A 14,700-nucleotide genomic window follows, 5' to 3' on the forward strand; every position below is an offset into this window, starting at 1 on the left:
GTAAATGCAAAATGAAGAACCCATGCTTGGAATATGTAATTGCTCCTTCCATACTGATACCTGACAATAGTTCCTAATACATGTACTTTACCTATTGATACTGTGTTGAAAAAATGTTTTGTTCATTAGGTCATGGCAATTAATGCTAGGAATGTGCTTAGATGTCAGGTGAAGATTAATTCTGGAAATTCAAATATTGCAGGCTTTTGAGTGGGGTCACTGCTAATCACAATGGGAAGGAAAGTGTAAGTGAGATTCGGGAACTATTTTGGCCAGTCATCACACCAAAAAGGCAGAGGCTAATAACAGTTGTGACAGAAGAGAAAGAATAACTCCAGATGGAAAGAATAAATGATAGTAACTAAGGTATAGCAGAAACCGTTCTAGGGAACCATTTTTGGTTATTAAAGAACTAGTTATCAGCTAGGCTTATTCCTCATTGCATTTAGCATTCAAAATCTCCTAGGCTAGTTCTTAATCTCTGTGTGATGAATGTATCTCCTTCTAGGCTGATGTTTCATACCTGATCTCCTTTGCTTTCTAAAAATTTGTCTTTCTGTATTTATCTATGAACATTTCCTGATACTATATACACCTACAAAGATGAAAGAGGATGCTAATATAAGAGTCCCATAGCTCATGAGTCATTAACGTAACAAAATGGAAAAGGAGGACATATTTATTGCTACCTTAATTATTCTGAAAAGCTGCAATGTCACATCATTTGGTTCATATTTCCATTCTTTGTATACATAGAGACATTAAGTGCACATAAATGCAAATATGAGCCAGGTGCTGGTGGCTCATGCCTGTAATCCTAGCTACTCAGGAGGTTGAGTCCAGAGGATTGTGGTTCAAAGCCAGCCTGGTCAGGAAAGTCCATGAAACACTTATCTTCAATTAACCCCAGAAACCCGGAAGTGGTGCTGTAGCTAATGTGGTAGAGTGCTCAAGTTGTGCTGAAGAGCTGAGAGACAGTGTCCAGGATCAATGTTCAATCCCCACAACCAAAAAAAAAAGTGCAAATATAGGTTTAAGTTTCCCCCAAAGGAATTATGAAGTTAATAGTAATCTTCTCAAATGATTTAGTAGTGCACCTACTTTTGCTGAGTTATTTGTTATGGCTTCTTTGCTAAACATATTCTCTTCTTTAAAAATTGTCAAATATTAGCTTTATAATAAACTTCATCTAATATTTCTTGGTTAAAAATAGAAGTCCATACAGTTGATGTCACTTAGCTTTCTTACTGTCTTAGTTCAAAGCCAACCCAGGCAAGAGAGTCTGTCAAACACTTATCTGTAATTAAACACCAAAAAAGCCAGAAGTGGAGATTTGGCTCAAGCAGTGGAGTAATAGGTTTGGGCCAGGTGTGAAAGAAAGACAACTGTTCAGGGACAGGGGCCAGTCTCTAAGTTCAAGTCCCAGAACCATCACAAACTAAACAAACAAGCAAACAAAACAAACCCTGGGTATATCTTTGGGACTCTCCTTAAAATAGTGGTGGTCCGAGAAGAGGCTGCTTTTGCTGATCATGCTCACTGGATCCTGATTTTTTGGAATCCTTATTGCTATGGAAAACTCAAGACCAGACTCAAGGAATTAATAACTGATTCCTGCAACAAGAGAATCATCTCAGGAGTGAAACATCCATCCATAAGACGCTTTAAAACCTCCATACCTTTGCTTCTTTGCAGTAGAACACTTTTAAAACAAAGTTACTTCCTTTTGTTCTATGCTGGCCTTCAAATGGCATATTGATTCCTTTTGCAATACTCTCAACCAGAAGTTTACAGACAAGTTTTATATGAGTAAAAGACACACTCAAAAAAGTCAGAGACAGATTTTCCTTCCAGCCTTGGATTCTTTTCTTGTACAGTAAAAAGGAAAGCAATAGTTAACTTGAACTTTATCATTTCTCAGTGTTCAATTCCTCTCCTGGGATGAGTTTCCACATCCAGTAACATTTACATCCATTAACAATCTATGGTGCTGCTCCAGAAAAAAATGAATGTTTTCTGGCTTCATTGAAATAGCACAAAGACACTTTTGGACATGAGGTAACACGTGTTTCAGAGACAACTTAGTAAAGAGAAATGCAATTTAAATTGCTTATTAATACATTATCCATGAGAATATTTTGTTCAAACTTCTTATGTGCTCTGTAAATTAAGGTGAATTTTAAATGGGAAGAAGGTTCTCAGATCATTTTTTGTGAGTCTATATGCTGTGCATTACTTTCCCAAGTGTACATGAGTTAACAGTCAGAGAAACTATAGCAATAATAGGACAAAAAGAAGTTCTGTGTTTATGTATAAGTGTTCAATACAATATAGAAGACTCTACAAATAAGAAAATATTGAAACAATAAAGCCATGTCCAGTATGTAGATTTATGGGAGTGATATAGTGAAAGCATTACTGCTAAGTGGAACATGAAGCATGAGGCCACTCCCTTTCTAAATCACGCTTGCTAATCATGTAAATGTGCAAAAAGGAGAATGGCGCTGGGCACTGGTGGCTCACGCCTGTAATCCTAGCTACTCAGGAGGCTGAGATCTGAGGATCGCGGTTCAAAGCCAGCCCGGGCAGGAAAGACCGTGAGACACCTATCTCCAATAAACCACCAGAAAACCGGAAGTGGCGCTGTAGCTCAAGTAGTAGAGAGCTAGCCTTGAGCTGAAGAGCTGAGGGACAGCGCCCAGGCCCAGAGTTCAAGCCCCACGACCGACAAAAAAAAAAAAGGAGAATGGAAGAATGATTCTGTTTCCAATGCAAGTCACATATGGGAGAATAGACTTAACTGGAAATAAAGAGTCTATCTTGAGGGAACAGGAATTATACTAGCAATGAACCTAGTGGCTAAGATCACATTTCTTTTTCTTTCCTTTTCTTATATTCCTTTCTATTGTTGTTGTTTTTCGTGTTACTTGAAATATGGGACAGGGCGCTGTCCCTCTGAAATGCAGCTCAAGGCTAGTGCTCTTCCACTTGAGCCACAGTGCCACTTCCAGTTTTCTGGTAATTATTGGAGAAAAGAGTCTCCAGGACTTTCCTACCCGTGCTGGCTTTAAACCCCAATCCTCAGATCTCAAAACAACTTGGTTTATGATCACATTTCTAACAGTGTACACTCAGGATATGTAATGTATATATTCATCTATCTTTATATGAATTCTTGAGTTAAAAATCTGGGCTACAGGAGAGACTTTACACTCACAAAAGTGTTGGAAGTTTAAAAGTTCATACTCCTGGAAAAATAAAACCTAAGAATGTAAAGGAATCTGGGAAGTTCAATTTGCATCCAGCATGGACAGTATAGGCTTTGAGACACTACCTATAATTAACCAGCCAAAAGCTGGGATACCAGTCACGAGCAAGATTGCTGAATTACAGCTTTAGGTTTTTGCATACATACATACAAACATACACATACACACAGAGGCATTTATAGGGTGCGCACAAAAATATACAAATGAAACAACTCTCAGAATATGTAGGAAAGTTAGAAAACAATAGAAAATAGGTCCTGAGTAAGACTAGACTCAAGTGATAATTTTTAATATTAGAAAGCCCTCAAGTGAACTTTCCCCCAGAAGTTGAGAATATTACATAGGTAGGGACCAGAGATAGTAAGAAAGTCAAGCAATCATTATTAACGGGATATGATACAAGGTGGAATGAATCAGGAAAGCCTGCAGGTGCATCTGAAAATGTTCATATCCCGTGTCAAATGTTAAAACATCTTTGAAAATAGTACATAAACAGTCTGAGCAGTCAGTCTAGTGGATAAGATTATAGGAGAAGTTCAGATTTGCTAATCTGTTTCTAGATTAAATAAAACAAACTATGGCAGGGCAATGTGATACAAGCCTGGAATTCTAGCACTCAGACAGGAGATTAGAGAGTAGAATTACATAACGATACCTTCCCTGGACCAGGTAGAATAATTTTGTCTCAGTAAAACAAACCATCAACAAGAAAGGAATACACAGTTGGAAGTTTGGCCTAATTTTGTCATTATGTTTTGAGAAGTCAAGTTTCCTATTGAATGCAACTCATACATAACGTCACTTGTTTTTTAAATGCTCTCATCATTACAGAACATTCCTAGATGCAAAATAGCTCATGATTCCCATCCAAAAATTTGCAGAAGTAAGTAAGCCTCATTCTGTTGGATTCCAAATAAATGTTGAAGGATTACAGAAGCTTATGTCTGGAGAAATAGCAAAGTTCGTCTAATGTAGGACTTTGTAGACCTTGTTAAATTATAATTTAGATTTAAAATATATTTTTTGGTTTTGTTTGTTATTTCATATTCTATAGGATACTACAAGATTCTTTTTAAGTAGAGGGATTAATTGAAAAATTCATGAAAGATTCTGGCATTCTATTTGCCTAGATATTATTTCAAGAGAGTTATAATTATAATTAGAACATAGTTAATAGATAATTCGCACAGTTCATGTATACCATGTTAATATGAATAATCTAGACAGAGTTGCCAAGAAATGGATGACATTAATTTATACATTTAGAAAAACCAATTTTTTAAGGGTTTGGTTTAATATGGTATGAAGAGAGTAATTGTGTGACATCTTCTTTCTTCTACCTATATGTACCACAGGAAGCCATTTCCTTATTTACATGCCTCTGTATACATGGAGAAAAATGCTAGGTTTGGGGTTTGATTTCAATTTTGTTTTTGTTTTATTGGTTCGTCCTAGAGCTTGAACTCTTGGCCTGGACAGGGTCTCTGAGCCTGTTTATGCTCAAGGCTCATGCCTTACCACTTCAACCTCAGTGCCACTTGAGTCTGGCTTTTGTGGAGAAGTTTTTTGGAGATATGATTCTAAGAAACCTTTCTGCCTGGGTGGGCTTTGAATCATAATTTTCCTATCTTAGCATAGTGAATATCTATGATAATTAAAAAGTATACATATAAATAGTATTTGCAAGTGTTCTGATCTCAAGAATACCAGTGGAGGGAAAATGATGCAGCTCAGTTTATTGTGGTGTTCTTTTCAGAACAAGGAGGGTGTCACATTAGCAGAGGTGTAGTATTTTTTCAAAATAGAGTTTAGGTACTCATGATGTGAATTAAGGAATTTTAAGGTGTCCCTTACAAGTTGGAAACTGTTGGGCTAGTATGACTTTATGGCATAAATCTTGGGATTGATGGTCATAGACATAATAGCTTACTCTTATGAGCAATTGCTTACTCTTGAAGAATTAATTATTACACATGCTTCACAGTTTTATCCTCTATCAGAATGTGGCTATTTTTCTATTTACTTCTCAATCTGTAACACCTCATTGGAAACTGCATCTATTGCAGAATTACATAACATGCAAACAGGTACTGTTTTGAATCTCTTAGGTATGTTGAGAATTTAAAAATGAGTAGTTATTTGTCATAGGAATTTTGAAGAACACATATATTCTGTCCTCTTAAAAACTTACTTACTTTTAAAAGTTATGGGTTTACATAGCATTAAACTGTTTTCCGTTTTAGAATGAGAATGTACTAAATTTATTTTTTTTGAAAAATTAGTCAAGTATATTGTGAAAATATTGTCTAGTTGGATAACATGCAAGTTGATTACCCTCTGATAAAGAAGGGGTAATTAATTCAAATTAGATGCCAAATAGTATTGATTTTTAAAATGTTACTACATAAAGAATATTATTTACTGTGCTAATACAGTGAAATTATATTTTATGCAGCTTATTTTTTCAATTTTATTATCAAAATGATTTACAGTGGGGTTACAATAATTGTAAGGTATTAAATCATAACTTTTCAAACTTGGTAACACTCCCTCATTTTTCTCACTGTTTTCCTTCACCCCTTCACCGCTCACAAGTTGTGAAATACATTTCCAACCTATTGTCTTGTGAGTATTGCTATTGCAGTGGTTTGCCTTTTGTCCTTTGTCTCATCATTATTCTCACCATTGTCTCACCATACAGCAGGGATAAACCATAGGGGAACACACCAAAGAAAACAGAAATCACATAGTTCATCAAAAACAACAACCATAAATGAAAAAAAAAATCTGGTTCCATATCTTGGAATTCATTTTGCTTAGCATCATCTAATATGGCTATATATACGCATAACAAAGCCACTAGAAAATAATAGCTGCATGGATACTATATCATGAAAACAGCATGTTAACATTTTGATGGAAAAGATGGAATTAGGATTGGTGAATTTGTGGTTCTGATAAAGGATTTTCAAGGATTTTAAAGTTATGACAGGTAAAATTTAATTGTTCAAAATTTTTAACAACTTAGCCTATTAAGAAAATTTAAAATTGCCTGGAAGAATAGACTTTCATGCAAAGAAATCCAAGGAGACTTAGTAGAGAGGGAGCAATGTGGATGAAGATGGCTCTTTTTCACACTAAACAAACAAACCTCAGAAACCTTGCTGTAAATCCTGTAGGTTCCCTTGGAATTGCCCTTACCCAGGAACGATATTCTCACTGTTTGAAACCAGATTGTATTGGAATTTAAATTAAAAGTTCTTAAAAAAATAAGGCATCAAAATTTGTAAATTTACCTTTAATTACCAAACAGTAGTTCTCTGAAAAAGATAATTGGAGTCAAAATATTTAGGGAGAAAGTGCCCTCCACAATAAAAGAAGGTGTTAGGATTACACATTTCTGTTTGTAACACTTTCCACAATGTCTTTGGACATGAAGCAGTGAAACACAGAAAAAAAAATCTGATTGGATACTTCAAACGAATGATTTCACATTTCTAAGTGGCTCACAAAAAATAATATTCTTATTAATATGAGATAGTGAAGACTTCTTTTATTACATATACCAAAAAGTTCAGAAAAGAATTGAGCAAATGGAAAAAATAATAAAAAAATGTTTTCTTAGAAGACTTAGCTAAGCGTAATGACTTCAGCAGTGAAGGGAGGCCAAAACTTTTTGATATCAATTTTGTTAGTATTTTTACTCCCTAAAGTGATTTTACAGAGCCCATTTGGCTCACTACAATGCAGAACTGATTGAAAGAAGACAGGAAAATACATTCCACATCCAAATGAGGCAACTTAAAGAGTTTTAAAAGAGAAATAATGAAGATGTAGCAGTGGTGGAGCCAGAATGGCCTTCAGCTTCACGAGACTTGAAGTCAAGAAGCTGTGATTAATTGGAACTCCGGCAAGAGATAAGAGGAGGACATAGAAGTAGGTCTTAGAAGTATTGTCCTTTTGTAACAGACACTTTCTTCCAAAGTATGGGTGATTTAACTCTATTTTCCTCCATACAGCTTGGTGAGCAAATGCAAGACCAAGAGAAAAATAATCTATTGAAATAATTTTGCATAGAATAACTTCACTGTTCCTGATATGGTATCTAAGGAGAATCTTAAGAGAGAAGATAAAAAGTGCAGTATATTTTGTTTCCTCTAAACATCTTGTTAGCAAATATATCTTTGAGGTTAGACAATTCTGATTGAACCAACAAGTGATGGAGTACTTATTTTTGTGGGCACTTTAGACACAAGAAGTCTTTCAAGGTAAAAGAAAAAATATATAGCCAAATATTTGTGATCACAGCCTCTTGGACTGTTTTCTGGAGACAAAGTTTTACTTTAGATTTCTCCTCATTAACATAGATGTTGTTTCATGGCAACCAAATGCAAGAGGGAAGTTTTATGGACTCACTTGGCCAATTAAACAGCATGAAAGAAGAAAATGGCAAATAATATTTAATGAAATTACTTTGACCAATTACTTTGCCAGAAGAAAGAAGAAAAAATATAATTCAAAATCAATTGACTTAAAAGTATGAAGAAAAAGTAGTGAAGAGAGATTTGAGAAAATAGAGGATTGTTTTCTCTCCAGTGGAGTAATGGGTTCTTGATCTTGTTTCTTCAATTCTACCTCACAAGCTACCAAGTGTGTCTCAGGATTGGATTATCCAGTTCAGACAGAAAACTCGTAGAAGAAAGATACTGTTTGCAGCAGATATAGGTGATTTATAACCTTAGACAATCTAATTCTGTTCAAAATTCTCCCCTATCCCAAACTTCCCTCTTTGAACAGCTTTGTTTGCTTTTCCCAAGACTGCCCTTCATTAACTGATTAAAATTTTGAGTGGTCATATTCATACTCTAGAGATTGCTGTTTGGTTGTGATTTTTGTGTGTTTTTGTTTCTTGTTGTGTTTTGTAACTGAATTTTAAAAGGTTGTGCAATTCTGTTACAATTAAATATATCCATCTAATTGTCCAATGCTCCTAGCTCTGAGTCACTCCTTCCATCATTCTCAACCAACCCTTTCTCCAAGATTTATTTCCAATTTACCACTTCCTTCATCATATGTGTACATTCAGTATTCTAACTGTATTTGCCCCTTGTTCATTTTGCATTCATTCTATGTCTTTACTATAATTCCTCTCTGATTTCAACTTCCTGATAGTCATTCTGATAAAATGTCTATTAATACTTTGAAAAGTTTATATACATTCCATGGAGTTTCAATCCTGCATATTCTTGAACTGGTGCCAGTTTATATTTCCATAATTCATTCATCTGCAGCAACAATTTGCAAGACTGGATATGGGAAGCACCTAAACATGAATTTATTCTCAACCGTTTGGAAGATTAATCTTTAGTCAAAAAGAAAGTTAAAAAATGGCTTAGAATGTATTCCTAACTATGAATTTTTATAAATGGATTTGTACAATGGTGTGATTCTTTTATTTTACATGGAATAATATTTTCTACTAGCTAGAAGTTTTGGAAAAAGAAGAAAATTAAAATGTATTCCTAGAGAGGAATATGATAGAAGTAGAAGAGAGATATTATGTTTGTCATATCTCTGATAAGTACCCATAGTCAAGACTTAAAGTCATATTTCTTACTATGTTAGACAGAGGGAAAACATAAAATAACATATGATAAGGCAACTATTTGTGATTTTTTAAAATGTACCTTATTAAATGATGAAATTTATTAGCTAACGTTTGGGTTTGAAATTTAGGAGGTTGATCTATTTAACACATTTCTGAAAGGCTCTTACTGAAAAACACAAATTGTGGGTGGTAGTATTTCTACACTTTAATGAATGGTTGAACATGTTTGGCATTAGTGCTGTGTAAATAATTCAACTCTATTTAACTTGCTCCCTACACTTGAAAAACTTGTAATGTCACTAAGTATCATCAACTTGTCAAATGTTATTTTGGCGAAAGTGATTTTAAAAAGTTGATTTGAAAATGAATGTACTTTCAGTAGATTAAATGTAGATTATCATTGGTTTGAGAGTGACATTTTTATACCACAGAACCATGTTGTACTGAAGTCCCAGTGTTTTGAAGCACTAAGGAGTGCTTCAAATGTTTTTCTGAATTACATTTGACCTCTAAGTCAAGTTTTCGGGCTTTGGTAGACCAATTATGGGTCTGTCCTTCCAGGAACTATTTTTGGCCCACTTATGTTGGAATAAAATCTTTCGTTAATCATAGGTGAGGGGTATTAAAAATAAATTATGACACTTTGTGAACTTGTTCACTCATATGGGCTGGTCATCTGTAAGTTGAATGTTTGAATTACAGTACTTTCTCTCAAATTTTGTGATCTCATCCTTCATTTTAAGTTGCCTTGCATTTCACAATTGCTTACTGCTAATTCCTGCATCTTAAGGAATTGGGGCCCTGAAATATAGGAAATGCGAAATTGAGATGGGTCTTCAATTACTTTGTGTTGATATGTTGCAAGGGCCTTGGTGAAAAGTCTTGCCCCTGATATCTGATGATGCATGTAACTGGGACCTGGGATCCTAGGACCCATGGGTACTGCAGAAAAATAATATATTTTAGACATCTTAGCAAAATTTGGGAATAATCACTAGGAATGCTTCAGAAATATGGAGAAAAACAGTTTGGGACAGGCGAGTTAAAACAATAAACAGAGCAGAAGAGTAAAATCCATTACAGATTAGAGGAAAACATTGTTTTTTTACCATGTGGATTCAGAAGGCAAAGAACAGTTATAATGTATCACAAGTTTATAGTAAAAACATTGCATTGATACTTTTTAAACTCTAATATATATTTTAAACCTAAATATTTATATTCCAATTCTATTTATTGGAAAAATAAATATCAATTTATTTGTCAAATTATCAACTAATTCTAGTAAGTTTCATTGTGTGAAATATAAAATCAGCACATATTAATATAAAATATATGACTATATATAATTAAAAGGCACACATTTTGTATTGTTCTGTTGTAGTTACTGTATCAAAGGCATCTCTGTTTTAAAGTATTATTCCATTATCTCTACCTCAGTGTTTGATAGGGTTAGACCTAAACTTTACCATTTGTAGATTTACAGCATGGAGGCAAGACGAAACACTGTGATTAAAACATTATCAATTTAATGCCTAATAACGAGGAGAAACATATGCACTTCTCCTGCAACTCTGAAAATATTTGGTGATAAAAAGGCAGTAGTGTAAGTTCCTGCCTGGTTGGATGGTAGACAGGCCAGAACAATAAGTAATCATGCATACGAACAATTTTTCCACCTTCTTGTCTTTAGCTACTTTTGAAATGGAAGGTATAATAAACAATTATATTTTGATAAAATACCTTCTAGTCTGAACAGTTCTATTTGAACTGTTCATCTCTCAATGATCCCTTGTAACCAAGATTAGTTTTGTTCTAGTAAGAAAATCTTTGCTGTCAGGGTAAGATATTCTAGTGGGTCTGTTCCCACATGGAAGAAGGGTAAAGGCTCAGGTAGACATTTGTTCCAGTAACACCTCATTTGGGAAATTGGCAGCTGAAGAAGTTTAGAAGAAGCTCTTAAGCAATGCTTACTTTGAATCCATTAGGTCCACAAAGCTAATTCAGTTGGATAAATAAGTACTTGAAAAAGCCATCACCTTTGGACCTAGCTATAAATAACTGAGAGTACGATCAAATACCAAATAAAAAGACTTAATACAGTCATTGACAAAAAAATTTTGCAAATGTGATCAATCGACTGATCAATATAATTTTTTTTCCACTATTCACAGAATTTTAGGGAAATAAGATCGATAGCATTGTTAGGAACAATAAGGTTTCCTTCTTACAATACAGAGATTAACATGGCACTTGCACAAGGATAATATGAAAATTTGAGAAGTATTCCATATTTTTCATTCTTCAGATGCAAGAAATGAAAAACAGTTATTAAAAAGTTGATTACAAAATTACAAGTGTAACAATGCACGTAATTCATATTATTAAATTTAGTTTGACATCAGTGTATTAAATCTTCACCTCAGAAAGGCGTTTATGTAGCATAAAACTTTACAAAACTTTTCAAATTAGACAACATTGTCATGTCATTTTATCCCAAAGAGAAATAATATTAAGACCTAGGAAAAAAGGAATCAGACTGTTCTATATGGAATGCAATCGGAAAGGACACATTAATGAACCTATATATTATAAAATAATGTAGAATTCAAAGTATATCTAGGAAAAAATAAATTATGAACATTATGCAAACATAGAATATAGAATATTTTAAAATATACTTTTTCAGACAAGCATCAGAAATATTTTAGTTTCTGTGCTACTCATTTCAACAGGTAAATTAAAATTATTTCTGATTAAAAAATCACAAACTCTGAAGACATTATTATACATGTATACAAAAACTATTGAATACATTTTTACATCAAAGGCAGGCAATTCACTTGGAAGAATTCCACGGAATCCACGAATTTTTACAGTAAAATATTGGTGCTGCCGGGCACTGGTGGCTCATGCCTATAATCCTAGCTACACAGGTGGCTGAGAACTGAGGATCATGGTTCAAAGCCAGCCTGGGAAGGAAAGTCTGTGGTACTCTTATCTCAAATAAACCACTAGAAAACTGGAAGTGGAGCTGTGTCTCAAGTGGTACAGCGCTCACCTTGAGCTGAAGAGCACAGGGATAGCTCCCAGGCCCAGAGCTCAAGCACCATGACCGACCAAAAAAAAAGATATTGCTCTTATTTGGATTGTGAAAATGTTTTGTAGGGACACAAACGATGGACTTGCATTTTTGAAATTTAAGAAACTTAACCCGACCATTAGGACTTCGGTGAACAATTTGTACAGCCTTTCACAGCTTCATAGAGGTAGTGATACATAATTATCCTTTTGGCAATATCAAATGCAGTTTCTTCTATATTGTTCTTCAGGCCTGGTTTTATATAATGGTTCAACAGAAGGCTATCCAGCATATCTTTATTATCTCAATTCTCGACAGCAAGATGTAAGGGTGTCAAATTCCTTTAGCTTGGGTAAGTGGAACTGTGGCTCAAGTGGTAGAATGCTCCCCTTGAGCTGAAGAGCACAGAAACAGCACCCAAGCCCAGAGCTCAAGCCCCACGTAGGACCAAAAAAAAAAAAAAAAACACAACAACAAAAATCAAACAAAAAAAATATTTGGGCTGGGAAGGTGGCTCAGTGATAGAGCGCTTGCCTTGCATGCATGAGGACCTAAGTTCGATTCCTCAGCACCACATAAGCAGAAAAAAAGCCGGAAGTGATGCTGTGGCTCAAGTGGTAGAGCGCTAGCCTTGAGCTGAAATGCTGAGGGACAGCGTCCAGGCCCAGAATTCAGGACCCGCGACCAGACCAAAAAAAATTTTAAAAAAGAGTCCTTTAGTTTGGGCATTGGTATCTGTATCATGATGAAGTAAGAAAGAAGCCACTGTGGTATTATTCCACGTATATGCACTGTGCAGGGGTGTGCAGTAATCTACAGTTATTGCATGTGCTGCTTGAGACACCAACTCACTGACAATGTCTAAGTGTCCACTGTAGGCTTCTCGAAGAGGGGTATACTCATCATCATCCCTACTATTCACATGAGTGGCCTTTTGGGAAAGAAGTCTCCGCACTGTAACAAGTTGAATATTTTCGGAAGCCCAATGAAGAAATTTGCTTGGATCCTCCTCCAATTTTTTTTCTTGCAATTGATACCATTCCTTACTTTTTCATCTTGTTCCCCATATTCCTAAGAATTGCCTAACCAGAGACTTTGAGTGCCAGTGGGAATGAGGTGTCCATGTATTTCCCTAATATTTCACATTGGTTGAACTGGTCAGAAATATCTGGTGAATTTTCTGCAACTGTTTATTCACCATGATTTATTTTCTCTTTTTCCAATTTTACTATTCAAAATTATTCTAACTGGAGAGCAGGGAATTGATGGAGAGCAGAGGAAATATATTCCTTCATATTCAAATGTACACACTGAAAATGAGGAGCAGTGATGTCTTCATGTGCAACGTATTCTAGGCATGAGAAAATAGGAAATAATGCCTTCTATATAAATGATTTGGGAAATGGCAGAGCAAAAAGTGAAATGATGCAACCAAAAATATAAAAGCAAAATAAATGAGGATAATTATGGAGCAATCATATTATGAGAACCATAAAAGGTAGAGAGAAAGAAAGAGACAGATGTGTAATGACCTAGCTAGCCACAAAATCCATGCCTCTGATCAATTTGTAGAGCAGACAAAATTTTATTTTTTAAAAGAGATGGAAATAGAATTTATGTATTTACTTGAAATTAGTAAATACATTTTTAGTAGCCTACGTAAAGAGACATAACTTTACCAAATTACAGACAATAAAATAAATCCTTGATAATTCTAGTAACAGATCTGACTGAAATCAGTTGAATCATACTTTTCTTGTACAATGAAGGAATAAGAAGGTAGTAAAGCAGCTAGAGAAGGCAGGGAGATTGTATCTGTGACAAAACTTTGTGGAAATTGGTATTGAGGATTTCTTACTGGTGATCCACTTGCACTGGAAGCATGATTCTGAAGTATTGCTTGCTGATTCTGAACTATTGATTTGATCATTATATTCTCCAAGAAGAAAATGAGAATTGATAGTGAAGGACTACTAATACATTTTGACCTTCTCAATAAGCACTTTCAATCATCAAAATCACATGGAGACAATAGACAGCACTACTTTTTAGATGAAAGCAAGTGTCTTATAAAAACAAGGAATGTATGTAGTCATGCAAAGGACTTCTATTTTACCAATGCCTCATACATTTTTCTAATGTTGGGTACCAATAAATAATGGATCTATTAGAAAGCTCTTAAGACTCATATGTTCAATAGTGAGTTCTCTTACGCTATATCATACTATTTTTTGTGTATGGTTTTTTAAGAATAAATTTACATTACTAACTTGAATTTCTGACAGGACAGTATCATCACTGTACATCTTGCTTCTATACTCTCATTTTAAAATTACCATCTAAGTATGTGCATTAGATAACTATTGAGGAAAATGTAGAAGCCACACTGATGGCTTAGGTCTTTAGTAGTAGTTAATCAGTAAGATGAAATCTGAGCATTGTGGTTTGAAAGCAGACCAAGAAAAAAAAGTCCATTAGATTCTGATTTGAAAGTAACCAGCAAAAGCTAGAAATGGAGCTGTTGTATAAGCAGTAAAATGCTAGCCTTGAGAAAACTGAAACAAAAAAATAAATTCTGGGACAAAGCCAGGCCCTGAGTTCAAGTCCTAGTATTAGCACCAAACAAATAAATTATTTAATAAGGTAATTAATTAATTAAAAATAAATTAAGTGGTCACATGTGGAGAGGAAGGCAAAATATAACAGGTGTGGTAATGATTTATGTATTATTTTGTAATAAG

The 14,700-nt window shown here is 34.6% G+C and overlaps 1 pseudogene; it reads left to right on the forward strand.

Annotated features, from left to right (window-relative positions):
• Positions 1-11,079: 11,079 nt before the first annotated feature.
• On the forward strand, positions 11,080-11,175 carry LOC122098222 (annotated as a pseudogene).
• The last annotated feature ends 3,525 nt before the right edge of the window (positions 11,176-14,700 follow it).

This window comes from Dipodomys spectabilis, unplaced genomic scaffold (genome assembly GCF_019054845.1).
Source record: "Dipodomys spectabilis isolate Male_0828 unplaced genomic scaffold, ASM1905484v1 ptg000464l, whole genome shotgun sequence".
In the NCBI taxonomy this organism is placed as follows: domain Eukaryota; kingdom Metazoa; phylum Chordata; class Mammalia; order Rodentia; family Heteromyidae; genus Dipodomys; species Dipodomys spectabilis.